The sequence below is a fragment of the Ambystoma mexicanum genome, chromosome 3p (assembly GCF_040938575.1).
Source record: "Ambystoma mexicanum isolate Mex_15411 chromosome 3p, UKY_AmexF1_1, whole genome shotgun sequence".
Lineage (NCBI taxonomy): Eukaryota > Metazoa > Chordata > Amphibia > Caudata > Ambystomatidae > Ambystoma > Ambystoma mexicanum.
This window is the reverse complement of record NC_090925.1, coordinates 640,832,475-640,846,636: the sequence shown is the minus strand read 5'-3', so window position 1 is coordinate 640,846,636 and position 14,162 is coordinate 640,832,475. Positions and strand designations below refer to the sequence as shown.

At 46.0% G+C, this 14,162-nt stretch overlaps 1 protein-coding gene across 1 annotated transcript in view; it reads right to left on the bottom strand.

The window, feature by feature from the left end:
• ARHGEF37 (Rho guanine nucleotide exchange factor 37) overlaps positions 1 to 4,352 on the bottom strand; it is a 496,119-nt gene extending 491,767 nt beyond the window's left edge. The window contains exon 1 of the mRNA XM_069651406.1: positions 4,264 to 4,352. The gene's annotated coding sequence lies outside the window, so the exon portion shown is untranslated. The remainder of the gene's footprint in view (positions 1 to 4,263) is intronic.
• Positions 4,353 to 14,162: the final 9,810 nt, after the last annotated feature.

Sequence of the window (14,162 nt, the reverse complement as noted above, 5' to 3'; positions counted from 1 at the left end):
ATTAGATCTAAAAGGCAAGTTATCAGCTCCTATTATCACTTCTAAAGGTGTGAAACAAGGCTGTCCCCTAGCAGCAAGCATCTTCAACCTGTTTATATCTGACATCGAAGACGCTTTCGACGGTTTACGAACGTTCCCACCCAAAATTCACGGCACACGCGTAGACTATTTAGTCTACGCGGACGACATCATCTTGCTAGACTCAACACCTATAGGTCTACAACGCAAACTTACTGCTGTGGCAAAATACTTAACAGAGAATGGATTAAACATCAATAGGGGAAAACGCGAAATCATCGTCTTTGAAAAACTGCAAGGTGCAAAAACAAACAAGCTGATATTCAAATGGTACCTAGACAAAGAACCCATTGGGCGTGTGTTAAACACCCGATACTTAGGGATGCGTCTAAGTGCGAGCAGAAATGACGCTCCATGGGTTGAAGAAGCAAAGAGAAAATGCTGCCAACTGTCATGCCAAGCTTCTCTAATAAACAGAAAATTTGGAAAATTTTCCTTAAAACCAACCCTATATTTCTTCCAGCAGAAGGCTGTTCCCTCACTAATCTATGCTGGTGAAAATGCCTTTGGCTGTGGGAACGAAGTGTGGAACACTCTTGAAAATATCTTTTGGTCTAAAGTTCTACATCTCCCAAAAGGTACTCCCACGGTTTGTATTAGATATGAGCTTGGGTATATTTCCATACAAGCAAGGGTTGCTTGGAATCTGCTAAACCTTTACAGGAAACTAATACAAACAAAACCTATGCTCCAAACTGCAATCCTCCAAAACCCAGAGTCTGACAAAGCGCAGTCAGTGGTCCATCAATGGAACGAGCTATGTCAGGAGGTTCTTACCTCATATGATATTACGCCACAACTACTGTTAGAAAATCCCGATGCTGCCAAACTGAAACTCTGGAGAAATGACTGGATAAACACCTGTGACCAAAGAGCAAAATCAAGGTCAATGCAAGAAGTTCCTGGAGAAGCCAGAGTCTATGGCTGTGTGCCGACCTATTTGTCATGTTTTCCGGATCAGTGGTTGCGTTCTCTATACTTACATTTCAGATTGAACGCTCTGCCGACGAAGGAACGGCTATGTTATTTGTCCCAACGACCTGACTTAGACCTCAGGTGTCACCTTTGCAACACCACAAATGAAACGCTGAAACACCTGACGATGTCATGCTCTGGTCTTGAGCAAGAAAGAAACCGCATTTTTAGCACAATTACAAAGAACTTTAAATGCTTAACTCGTGACGATTGGTGGAAAGCCTTGTTTGACGGGTCTAACAAACCTGTTCTGTATGCTCTGGTATCCTTTCTTCAGGTAGCTAAAGATCATCCAAATGCTACGTTAGCCACAAAAAATGAGGCCTAAGCCACGGGGTTGTTGATGAGCGTGGGGTGTAGTCACATATACCAAACCTAAAGTGCAAAGCTAAGCGGGCTGTTTTTGAAAGTTTTGTAAGGCTGCTTCTATTTTTAAAGGTTTGTATAAAAACCGAATAAAAAAAATAAATAAAAAAAATAAAAAAATAAAAAATAATAATCTTACTCTCACATGTTGAAAGGGATGTTCGAATTGGAAAACATAACTTTTGGATTGATAGAGCACTGATGATTGCGATTAGATTGATTCTCAGGATCTGGAAAACTAGGGAAAAAAAAACAGCGTTGAGGATTGGCTGTTGGATTTAATGGTGTTGTCTAGATACGACAAGGTTTCGCTGAAAATAGAGGTAAAGAAGATTAATATTTGTTGCCATGGGGATCGTTTGATGCCCTCTATGATTGATTTTGTATTCTATGGAAGAGTTTAGTGACAATTCGAGGATAGAATTAAGAATTATTTATTTGTTTATTTATTTATTTATTTTTATTTTACTTTCCTTCTCTTTTTGTTGTTTTGTTTTGTCTTTGTGATGTTTTATCTGTGTTGGGTAGATTAGTTGATGAGGTTCCTTTAGTTAAGTTTTACATAGTTGGTTTTGTTATAGAATTTGGCTTAAATGGTTTGCTCATGTCTTTCATCTAAAAAGTGTACTGCAGCGTTGGTTTGTACTTATGTAAAACTGATATATTGTAAACCTAATAAACAGAATTTAATTTTTATTAAAAAAAAATAATAAAAAGAATTAGAAAACACAGTGCTTATAATAAGGACAGTTTCTGAACTAGAAAGAGTACCCTTTTATGTCTATTTTGGTTTTAGTTGGGTCATGAATAGTACTAGTTTGTCGTGGGATTAATGATCCGCAAATAACCCACAACTATTCTCTGGTCACCAGAATGATGGGTGGAAGACCCGCAAATATTTACGAGGCATTTTTATAGAAGTTAGACTACAGATACTTAAGAGAGTGCTCCACATTTAAGAGAACTGACTGACACAGAGGCATGTTGTGTGCTTGGTGATAATTTTAGCTTAAAGACATTTGGAGGGACTTGAGTCAGCATCAGATATAACTATAAGCACTGAAATAAGTATATCTTAAGAGTCTTCAAAGTAAATAGCAAAACATGATCAGATACCATAGGTTTTGATGTTTCGTCAGCTCAATGAACAGGTGATACTATCAGCCCAAGTCAATCGCACTCATTAGTTTTGACAATTGAGTGGCACTTCAGTGCCACTGATAAACTAACACTATTGCATTGGAGTAGAGTTGGGAGGGAGATTGTATTTGAGGAGCGACACACAGGATGTCAGTGTTGTTTGTTATTTACCCACCCATTAACATCCCGTAACCATGCTAATCGCCATGGCTACCCACCCAATACCTGCCCTTTCCTAATCAAAACACATCCTCCCGGGATTTCTTTGAGCTAACTCTATAAAGCTGTAACATCAAACTGTGTGCGGTCCATTGACTGATATTTCCACACACTCTCCTGAAAAGTAGTGGCTTACTTTCAGCTGCAAATGAGCCAAGTGTTTCTTCTGCTACCTGATGTATATGAAGTATGTGTTTCCTTGTCCCTTGCACTGAAGTCCTGCCAGAACAAAGCATTGCTTTTTGCCTTGTGTATAGTTATGTGTCAGGCACTGCTCCCATATGCCCCGATACTCACACCATGTTCCAGCTATTGACATCTTGTGGCCAAGTAGCTCATTATGGCCAGTGTCAGCCTTAACAGCGGCAGCACACCGACCAGCGAAAAGAAAAATGTGGCACGACCAATTTTTTTGCAAATCGCCGCTCCCGAGCAAAGAGTTAATTACTGAAATCGGGTGCCGATGCAAAAGCATCAGCATCCTATTCTAAGGAAAACCGCTCGCTCCCGTGCCGGAGCGGGGAGGTAATCACCTCAATAGGGCGCCGATGCGAAAGCATCAGCACACTATTGTTATTAAATGTGCACTGTTCTCGAGCTCGAAAGCTCAGCGTCAGCACAAGAGCTGGCCGCATTTAATTTGAATAGGGTGCCTGCCGCGCCATCTCCCACCACGCCAGCTCAGGGGAGCCCTTGAAAGACTTGCCCTGGCATGGTAGGCGGCTAATGGATCCCCGGGGAGTCGCCCGGGTGCCCTGCCCGGGGCTAATGGAGCCCCGGGCAGTCGCCCGGGTGCCCTGCCCTAAGTCCAGCCATGATTATGGCAGTGCATGGCAAATTCATAATACCTATACACAAGACATAACTGTTGGCTTTGCCAATACTTGTTTTGTTAAGGTTGAGGAATGTGGAAAAAGTCGAGTTATATCTGCCAGGGCTGAAACTGGTGATCTGCAATGTACACACGTTTCCAAGCAACGAGTGATTTGCCGAGCTGTCTTACATGTAATTTAAGTAGAAGTGATATTTACTAAAAATCTAACCGTTTGGTGCAGTGAATGGTGCAACAAAGACCCAGCAAAACAGGAAAAGTTAATTTTCAGCGTATCGCGTGGAGGATCCAGATTGGCAGCGCTATTGAGAAAGCAAGGGCATGGGTGACAACTGGGAGAGATCCGTGTTGCAAGGTGAGCCTAGAAAGGGCTGAGTGGACAGCCACGCAGGAGGTGCTTGTCTTCCATCACACTGTCTGATCTTATTATTTTCTGTGATATCCACTTGAGTACTTAAAACTCTAGGTATTGTCTGTGAGTGTCTGGCATCCTTGGCGCCTGGATGGAAGTTCCGTGGCACCTTGCGTCTTGGAGGATGGCGCCATAATCGCCATCGGTATCTACCCCATAGTGAAGTCCACCTCGTCCCCAGGCGGGGCAGGCTGTACCCCTGGCCGTACCCGTATGAAAGAACGGATGGGTCACTGCCTACCTTCCTCCAGGGCGCCTCAGCTCTTGGGTCACGCAGGGAATCCCCTCCGTTCGCGCCGCCTGGTGTGGAGTGGTGCGCGCCTTCACGGACCCGGGCAGACTGGCTCCCCAGGAGCTGACATTGTTCCAACCCCCAGCCGGCTATTATTTACCCAATTACTGGAAGCAGCTTGTTAGGAGATCAGGCCATAGTTGGAATGTTTACGTAATGAATGTTTTAAGAATGTGGCAGCCAATCCGGTTTGGTTGCATTGTCGCCATACAAGACTCATTAAAATATGGTGTGCCGATGAGTAGTGCATTTTTTACGTGATGGGGCTTAAATGTGTATAGTCTGCAATTGACACGAGTAGCCGTAGCGAGCGCGCCTGAAGCCGCTGGGAGAGGTGTGTGGCAGCTCTGTCCCTACACATCTTTTTTTTTTAAATGGGCCTAAATGGTGCATTTTATATAGTCATTTTGGAGTGAGATTAAATAAATAAGCCTTGTATTTGCTGGAAGTTGTGTAGGGAAATATACGAAATACTACAGTCGCCAAGTCACCCACAGTATATACGACCATTTCATTACAGCAATTCAGGAATGTGTTTGTCAGCTTCACCCTTTGCGGGTGAAATTGATTCCCACACTGCATCATTCAATCAAAGACACAGGGCCTCATTACACGGTAGGCGGTGGACCTTGGTCCATGCCGGTAAAATACCGGCACCGCCTTGGCGGAAAGGGGATTTACCGCCCCATTCCAAGGTTGGAGGGACGGTAAATCCCCTTTCCGCCATTGCCCTTCCCCATTCCCATTTCTGCCCCATAGGGCTCTATGGAAATGGGGAAGGCGCTAATTACGGCACCGCAATTTTGCGGTGCCGTAATTAGCTCCGAGGTCCCTTAGCGGGTTGGATATTAACGCCTGCAAGAAGCAGGCGTTAAATCCTCCAACCCGCAAAGGGACCTCGTAGTACGGCGGTAATGGTTAACGGTCACCGTTGCCATTAACGGTGACCGTTAACCCTTACCGCCGTCCGTGTAATGAGGCCCACAGTCTCTGGGAGGAACATACAACACAGTGAAGAGGAAGTGCCAAGTATCATCAGCACTCCAGCCACCCCCTTTGAAGTGCCAGGTACGTTCACGCCAAAATATGTGACATATGGAGAACAGATAAACCAGCAGAGAGCTGCCGTTGGGCTCTGCCCAGTGCCTATCAGAGTAACAGCACCTAGTGAAGTACCTGCACCTAAGAAAACGTGGACACTAAGGTACCCATTGAGGAAACCATATCTACAGGCAAGACATAATGATGGTTGTCTGAATGTAATACCTGAAGAAGCCAAGAAGATACTAAAGGAAGACGAATGGTGACGTCATGAGAAATCGGACGAACGCACATATAGAAGATATAATGATCCGAGAATACTGACAAAGGAACGCGATACCATGGATAAGTGACATCCTGAGTATAAGATGAAGAAATTGATGTCAAGATGCAGAAACGTATGCCATATGCACCATGAAGATATTAAGTTAGTTTAAACATGTACAGATGCAAGAAATCGCAAGAAGCAAAGAAATCGTGAAGCTTGCTTATGCTTAGTAGTAAAAGAGATTGCGGAAAGCGCCAACTATACATATATCTACCTCAAAAGCACTTTATAGATGAGTGTAAATCCACTACGCACATGAGCAGAATTGAACAATGGTTACTAAAGGTCTCAAGAGAAGAGTGCTGCATGCAATGCTGGAAATGCATCGGAGGGACAGGGTCTCTGTATCCGTGTGCTTTACTGCCTTTTATTGTGTGTTCTGTCGTGTTTTCCGTGCAGGAGTTCATGTGGGGCTCCTGACGGTACAGCTCTCTCTTTTGGTTTGGTGTACAGACCCAGGGGATACCCTTTTGGCGCCCATGGGTGGGGGTACAACCCTGGCCCCTAGTGTATGTTTTTGGCCACCTGTGTGTGGCCCATGGAGCAGGGTATGGGCTGGTGGCAGCTCCATGCTGAATTTGACAGGTGCTCTGAGTATACTCCATTTTGGGATACCCAGGCCGTGCTATTGGAATCAGTTAATTCCTGATAGGAAACAAGATGGCCCCTGTGGCCTCTTGCTTTCTATTGCCTGTTACCTTGTTATCCCAAAGTCCTGGGAAGCCCTGACTCTGTCCCTTCCCCCTGATTGGCTGTTGGGTGGAAGTTCCATATATGGTGTTGTTGTGAAGTCCAGGCCAGACTGGCTGGAGCCTTCCCAGTGACTGTATGTTCTGGGTACACCCTGTGGGTGGGACTCGGGTGAATGGAGTGTGTGACAAATACGCATTCTGTGTTGTGGATGTCTAGTATCTCGTGTTTGACACAATGACTGAGACAGCCCTGCCCGAAACTGGTATGAATGCAGTGTGGAGTGTTGAATGGCTGGGTACTTGGCCCAATACACATACATTGTTGTGAGTGTCTGGAGAGAAGTGAATGGCCTGAATGCACTATGCACCTGATTGGATGCCTGCCTGCATGAATGCCTTTGTGACCGATTGGTTGCCTGAGTGTGAACCAGCAGAATGAATGTGGGATCAACTAGTATATCTGGGGGCCTCTCACTGCTAGAATTCGTATTCAGAAGCTGAAGTCCACTACGAAGAGTAACTGGAGTAAAACTGAAGCTTAACCTTGAAGCCCTGCTGGAAGAGAAGTCTTGCTGTTGCTCTACTTCGTCGATCTGAAAGCTGCTGTGTCTCTAAGGACTGACCCAGTGAGGACCTGGTAAGGCGCCCTCTTCCCGAGCTAAGAGTGACCATCGTGCACCAGCTGATCTTTGCCAAAGCTCCCTGGTAGACAGTCCTATGACAGGCTGCCGACAAGAGACAGGGACCACCGCGGAAACCCAAAGAGTTTCGTCCGGACTGTTGTCCGCCACCTTCGACAACCGCCGTCGCCGACCAGTGCCACCATGCTCCCGGTGCCTGAGAAATTTTGATTCACAGACAGGCTCGTCCGCACCGTGGCCCACCTTATCGTGCTGGAGAAGGCCAGGCCATCGACGCACCGAGGAGCATCCACCGGTGGGTTTCCCGCCACCCAAAGACCACAGGGACACCGACGACTCGACTCACTTGCTGGGCCACAGTTCTTCAAATTCTTTGTGGTCCAGAACTATCGACATCGAGGTGCCCCGCACGCCTCTTCCTTGCAGGATATTTACGCTTCCCCGTCGACGAGCACCACTAGGAACGAAGCTGCCACTTCACCGCCGTAGTTCACCGCGTTCATCGCCGGACGTTCGACGACCCGTGGCTCCTGCCTTAAAGGGAGTGCACTCAAGAAGGGCCGTCGATTTCCCGATGAGGAACTCTACCACACCTGGTACTTTGGGGTTGCTGAACTATTGGAAAGATTCATGTGAACAATATATGGACTAGGCTTGTGATATATCTTTAGTCTACAGGTTGCCCAGGTGGGGGATCTCCACACAGAACTGTGTCTAACGGTAGAGGCCAGTATTCTGCCTATTGTTCTCATCATCTTGCTTTCCTCCTATATCTATTATTGGTTTCCTTTACAAACTGATTTGTGTGACATTTAACCGTACAGTTGATGCACTTTAATGAGATCTAATAATAATAGTGGTACCACGTAGAACTGTATATTTGCCATTATAGAGTACAAAGTGAGTTATCGTGATATTGTACATAACCTTGAATATTAATTATATAAAGACTGTGTCTTAACTAATACAGTGTGCGGACATTCCTTTGTGGGGGCTTGTGGACTACACTGTACTTAAGAATCAGCCAGCATCACCTCCTGAGAAGCTAGGCCTTGCTTGCTCGACCAGCGCTACCCTATAGAGAATCTTGGCTGGGGTCCTCTGTGCCTCTCCTCTGCTATATAGAGAGCAGGAGTACAGACACCCCCTCCAGGCTTTACACTGCAGTAAACAAATCGAGAATTAAGATGGAGAGAAACCCAGCTAAAGGTAACCATGCCAAGAAGCCAAGGTCGTATAGGGCTTGAGTAGGTCAACAGTGGATACAATTCAAGAGAAAAAGAACAGAGTATCCTGTTCCGAAAGGTCAAGATAAGCCACAGATGGTAGAAGACTGGCAGAATTAAATCAAATACATGAAAATGCATGAAGAAGAGGTCAATTTCACAGTGTCTGAATCACGTGACAAGGCAGGCAGGAAGGGATGAGACTTTTACACCTACGCATGGACCCCTGCCATACCCATACTCCTTAATCATCTCAGAGCAAGAGCAGACTCGAGGCCAAACTACAAAGAAATAATTGACACATGACCACTGAGGTGATGAATGATTGTAACATAATTGGAGGGAAGCTGAGGTGCAGACTAACTCCCTGCCCGTGGCTGACTATTCTGCATGCTGCTAAGCACAAGTGGAAAAGCATGAGTGGGGTTGATGCCAGCCCAATCATAGTGGACCGTGTAATCTAGGGTCCTATAGTTAGTAGAACCAATGAGATGTACTTTTAGTGACGTTTACAGTGGCCATTTTGAAGAAAGGGCTTAGGTGCCCCATCTGACATTGCTTATCCAATCCCCTCTTCCCGTTACCATATACAGATATAGTACCTATGTTAAAGTTACCTTCCTATAACCAAGCATGTTGCATGTTAGGTTTTTAAGATTAAGGGCCTCATTACACGGAAGGCGGTGAGCCATGGCGCTATTAGCGCCATGGCTCATGCCGGTAAAATACCGGCACCGCCTTGGCGGAAAGGGGATTTACCGCCCCATTCCAAGGTTGGTGGGGCGGTAAATCCCCCTTCCGCCATTGCCCTTCCCCATTCCCATTTCTGCCCCATAGGGCTCTATCGGAATGGGGAAGGTGCTAATTACGCCACCGCAATTTTGCGGTGCCGTAATTAGCTCCGAGGTCCCTTAGCGGGTTGGTTTTTAACGCCTGCAAAAAGCAGGCGTTAAAGCACCAACCCGCTAAGGGACCTCGTAGTACGGCGGTAAGGGTTAACGGTCACCGTTGCCATTAACGGTGACCGTTAACCCTTACCGCCGTCCGTGTAATGAGGCCCTAAGTGTCAATGATGACAAGGTTTTTGTATAAATATTGTGTTTTTTCTGAAATTAATTGGAGTTTAAGCGAGAAGGAAGATCGAGCACTTGCTGATGTTCATTGAACCCCCTGTTTTTTCTACTTGTCATTAAACAGACTCCCTTTGCCAAACTATTGAGTTGTCATTATTATTTGGTGCAAGAGTACGAATCTGCGTCCCCATCTATCTCAAGGGTGCTGCTGCTCACCTTAAAGGGCTGTTTGGAGACCCCCAGTTTTATTGGCCGGCTGGGTTCCATCCAGTTCAACAACTTTATTCCTCTCCTTCTCCAACTCAACTAACTTCACCAAATGTCACTTCCCTTCCAGCCCGCCCGCTCCCTGGTCCCGCCCACACCCAAAAACTAGACCTCCCAACTTCCCTAAAGCCACAACCCTCCTCCCCATTTAAACACTCAGTACATTACTTTAACCGATCTCTTCAATGAGTCTGCTGGGCCTCATTGTCACCCATTGAGGTCGTTCATACCTAATCTGACACAGTCCAGTGTGGGACAATGGTTCAGGGTCAACTCGCTCAGCCCAGATTGATTCATCTCCATCACCCTGATAGGACACATCCGAGAAGTACAAGATCCCCATCTCAAGAAGCATGCTCCTCTGCTTGTGACCAGCCATCAGCTGTCTGTTAAAATGTGAGGGGTTTCAAGTCACTTGGCGCTTATCCCCTTCTGTCGTGATCATGGAACCTTTCCTCCCCGTAATGACCAGGGGGTTCTCATGGAAAGTGGCAGTGTGCTTGTTGACCTTCGGTTGTTTCAAAACCACCATGTCACCAAGGACCAATGATGATTCCTTTGCCTTCCGCCGAGTGTCAGTGTTCTGCTTCTTTTTCTCTTTTGCAGCTCCATCGCGGGATCTCATGACATCATCCTCTGCATATTTCTCAGCCTCCCTCGTGTGCTGTGGTAACAGCCAGTGCTCCAGATAAGATTTTGAAGTGGGGGTATTTTACTCCCTATTTTTAAAATTTAAGAGTAAAATGATTTTTTAGGGAGTTCAAATGCAAGTCCATTTCCCAAGGGAAGTATTTTATAAGCGAGTAAAAATATGTTTTAAATGGGAAACGGAAATGTTTTTTGTAATAATTATTTCTTTGCACCTAGTTAGTCATACACATTTAAAAGGTACATGTTTACTTCTTCTGATCAGCCAGTAATAATAGCAATTTCTTCCTGTGGTACTACATGCACTGCTGTTCCAAACATATCCATGGATCTGTGCAAGTGAAAGCAGCGGTTACGTATTTGTTTCCCATATTCTTGTTGAGAGTATTTTTACTCCCTGTTTTAATTTTTTGGCAGTATTTGCATATTTTCAGGGAGTAAGTGTGTCCGATACACTCCTTATCTGTAGGGCTGGTAATGACGCCTCGAGCCATAAGGAGGTTACCTTCCTATGGCTGAACCCCATGTATTCGGCAAATGTCTTGAAGTCCTGACTGGTGAATGGAGGCCCATCATCAGACTTTACCTCTCGGGGAATGCCATAGGCCGTGATATCCTGTTCAAAACTGGTATCACATGATATGCCACTGTGGAGGCCACCATCTGTGCTTCGGGGAACCGTTAGTATTCATCCATCACGGCTAATACATATTTACGCCCTTCGATATGTACAAAGAAGTCAACTGTCACTTCCTCCCACACCACATCCGGCAGTTCTGTCATCTTTAGCAGTTATGGATGTCTAGCTGGGGCAATCAAACACCTTGAGTAGGTCCTCCACCATCATGTCTAGTCTCGGACATGACACCTTCTGCCGTAGCATCCTTTTCGTGGACACGATCCCACAGTGCTCTTCATGTGCCAGCACCTGTCTCCTCAAGGAGGTGGCCACCACCAGCTTGTTCCCCTTGAGTAGAAGGGTCTTCTCCAACACGGCCAATTCGTCCTTCACCAGTAAGAGACTGTCCATAGTCCATTGCATCGCCTCCGACTCAAGAGAACTTCTTTCGTTTGATCTCTTCTGCCTTACTGATAACAGTCCCTCAATGACGATTTGTATGGCTATAAGGAATTCGACCATCTGCATGGTGGGTGTGTGCTCACCTGGGTTTTTTGAACTTTTAAAAGAAAATGAATGATGATAGATCAACCTCAGGAAAATGTGTGGGACTATTCCGCACACATTTTCCTACGCTAACCACATGATATACACATAGACCCGTGAGCTCTGGGTGGACACAGCCCACAGGCGCCGTCCCCACTGTCATATCTAGTTGGGATATGACAGCCAGGATTACACCATGTCCTCTCCGAATGAGGGGAGTGAAAAACAATCCTCCTGCCATGGCCAGCCTAATTAACTAACAAAGGCTTGATGGATCCACCCTGTCCTTTTGTTAGCGCTGCTACTGGTGGCAGCTTCGAATACTAATCAATATTTAATTCAAACAGCCCCACATGGGGCCTGGCTGCAGAGGCTAACAAAGTAGACAGGAAAAACAATGCACTGGGTCAACCTGAAGCCACCTCCTGCACTTAGCATCTTTGGACAGTGAAATATCATGCCTAGGACTGTTTGTTTACAGTAGTCTTCTCAGCAGGGGGATCCCCTTCAGAGGCTAGGAGTATGTTTATTGATGGAGGCAGAAAGTGCGTTCTCGCTGCAGCTTCAAGGGAGACCTGCCACTTTAATCAGCAACCACAGAGAGCTCCATTAACTAGCGAGACCTTTTGATCTACAACAGACAGGAAGATGCGTGGGACTTAGTACTACATGTTTTCCTACCTTCATCTTTTCTTTTGCAAAGCACTCTGGCTATGACTTCATGCATACAGGAGATTGTTGCTGGGGACCCAGGATAGGTTCATTAACGTAGGCTTAGACTACACCAATGACTGTGGCCTTTTTGGCTTTAAAAGAGGCTTGAGCCCCTCTTTTGGCCAGATCATCTGAATACTTTGTAAGGAGTAGCAAGAATAACTCATTGGACCGTGGCTGAAGTTAAAGTCCTCCTTACATCTTCTACCAGTGAAGGAAGGCCAGAACCTACAAGAGGGAAGCAAGATCCCTCTCCTAAATATCTCCCATGGAACATAGGGAGATACTGAATCCAAAGGATCCTCCAACAGCCCCAGAACCGGTACCAAGCTTGCACACAGCAGGCCCTGCTAGACTCTGTAGCAATCTTCCCAGTTGGGAAGTGCCAGAGAGTCTCTGAACCAAACAAAGGGCAATGCAGCTGCCTGGAACGCTCTCCTCAGCTTGGGGCCATCTGCCTTAAAGGATGACACAAGCCCAGTGAAGAATCAAGGAGAAGTGCATCAACCAGCATCTACCGACGTCTGCCTTAAAGGATATTTTTAGAGCCAGTCAAGGCCCCTCGAGTTGCAACCAATTGCACAGCTGACTGTTGCTATGCCGCAGTCACTAAAGCCATCCGAGATGCCTCGACCAGTGCTTCAGGACTGCGATCAGCACTGAGACAACGATTCCTGAGCCGAGCCGCCACATAGGCCAGCCTGCAGCTGTCCATCCAGCCTTGCTCGCCAAACTGCCTGTCGCCTGATACCCGCAGCTGTCTCCCGTCTTGAACTCTGTTGTTCAAGCTGCAAGGTGACCTGAAACTGACTCGACCCTGTCGAGCACCAAGAATATCTACAGCAGAAGGTACATTGTGGTTCTGTCCCACTGGTCTTTCTCCGAAGGCCCCTAGTGACATCTTATAACCCACTGCTCCTTTTGCGTTGAAACCAAATAACCTTGAACTATGGCGATTAATTACTTTAATGACTACCCTCTTGTTAGTATCCAGAGTGCACCCTTTTTCCTTCTTTGAAACTGTCTGTCCTCTGCATTCCTTTACACCTTTACAGGGTGGGTTGTATTTTCTAGTGTGCTAGAACTGTCGCTTGTGATAATAATAAAGTAGGTATTTTTATACAACCTTGACTGGACAGTCCCTTTTATCATTGGGTAATAATTGTATTTTCACTCTGTTGCAACTAACCAACGATCCACGACCATGCAGAGATAAGCCTGCTCTTCTGCCCACGTTACCAAAATTGGACAAGGAGGTTTATAATTTGCTTGTGTTTCCAATCTGTTCGGATCTCTTCTGGTGTACTAGAGGTGTGGGGATGATTGATGGTTTAGAAACCAATATTCATCCCTGGACCACTGGTGCCCTGTAAGTTGATTCATCACATTGGCCATGTCTTTTTTTGCCTTCTGGGCAATGTTCACCGGATCCACCCCTTGTGGTATCGCTTGCCGTACAATGTATATGATGTATCAATCAGCTACCGAGGGCTCCGGCAAATCAGCTTTTCTCGGATGGCATGATAGAAAGTTGGCTGGATTCTCATCTTTCCCTGGCCGGTGAATGATGTTTAATGCATAGTCCCATGGCTACATGCCCCACCAAGCTATCCGGGGTGGCATTTCTGCTTGTCAATTACTGTGAAGAAATAATAATGCCTGGTGATCCACGTTGATTGTAAATGGCTTCCCATATAACAACAAATGAAAATGTTCACAAGCCCAGATGACGGCCAAACTTTCTTTCTCATCCTGCGAGTATGCTTCTTCCATCTTGGACAGGCTCGTAGCGGCATATGATAGGATGTGTCTCTGTTGCAAATTGTTTTGCACCTTTTATGCCAAGATGGCACCAAGGCCCACGGAGCTTGCGTCCACTGTCAGTTCTGTTTCTCTTGAGACATCAAAGTATGTCATATTTTCAGCCTCTGCAATGCGATCAAGAATTGCTGTGAATGTCGTCCGACATGCCGTTGACCAGTGAAATGGAACCTGTTGCTTTGTGAGTGCTCTCAATGATTCACTGATGGTAGCAAAGTCCTTGATGTACCTT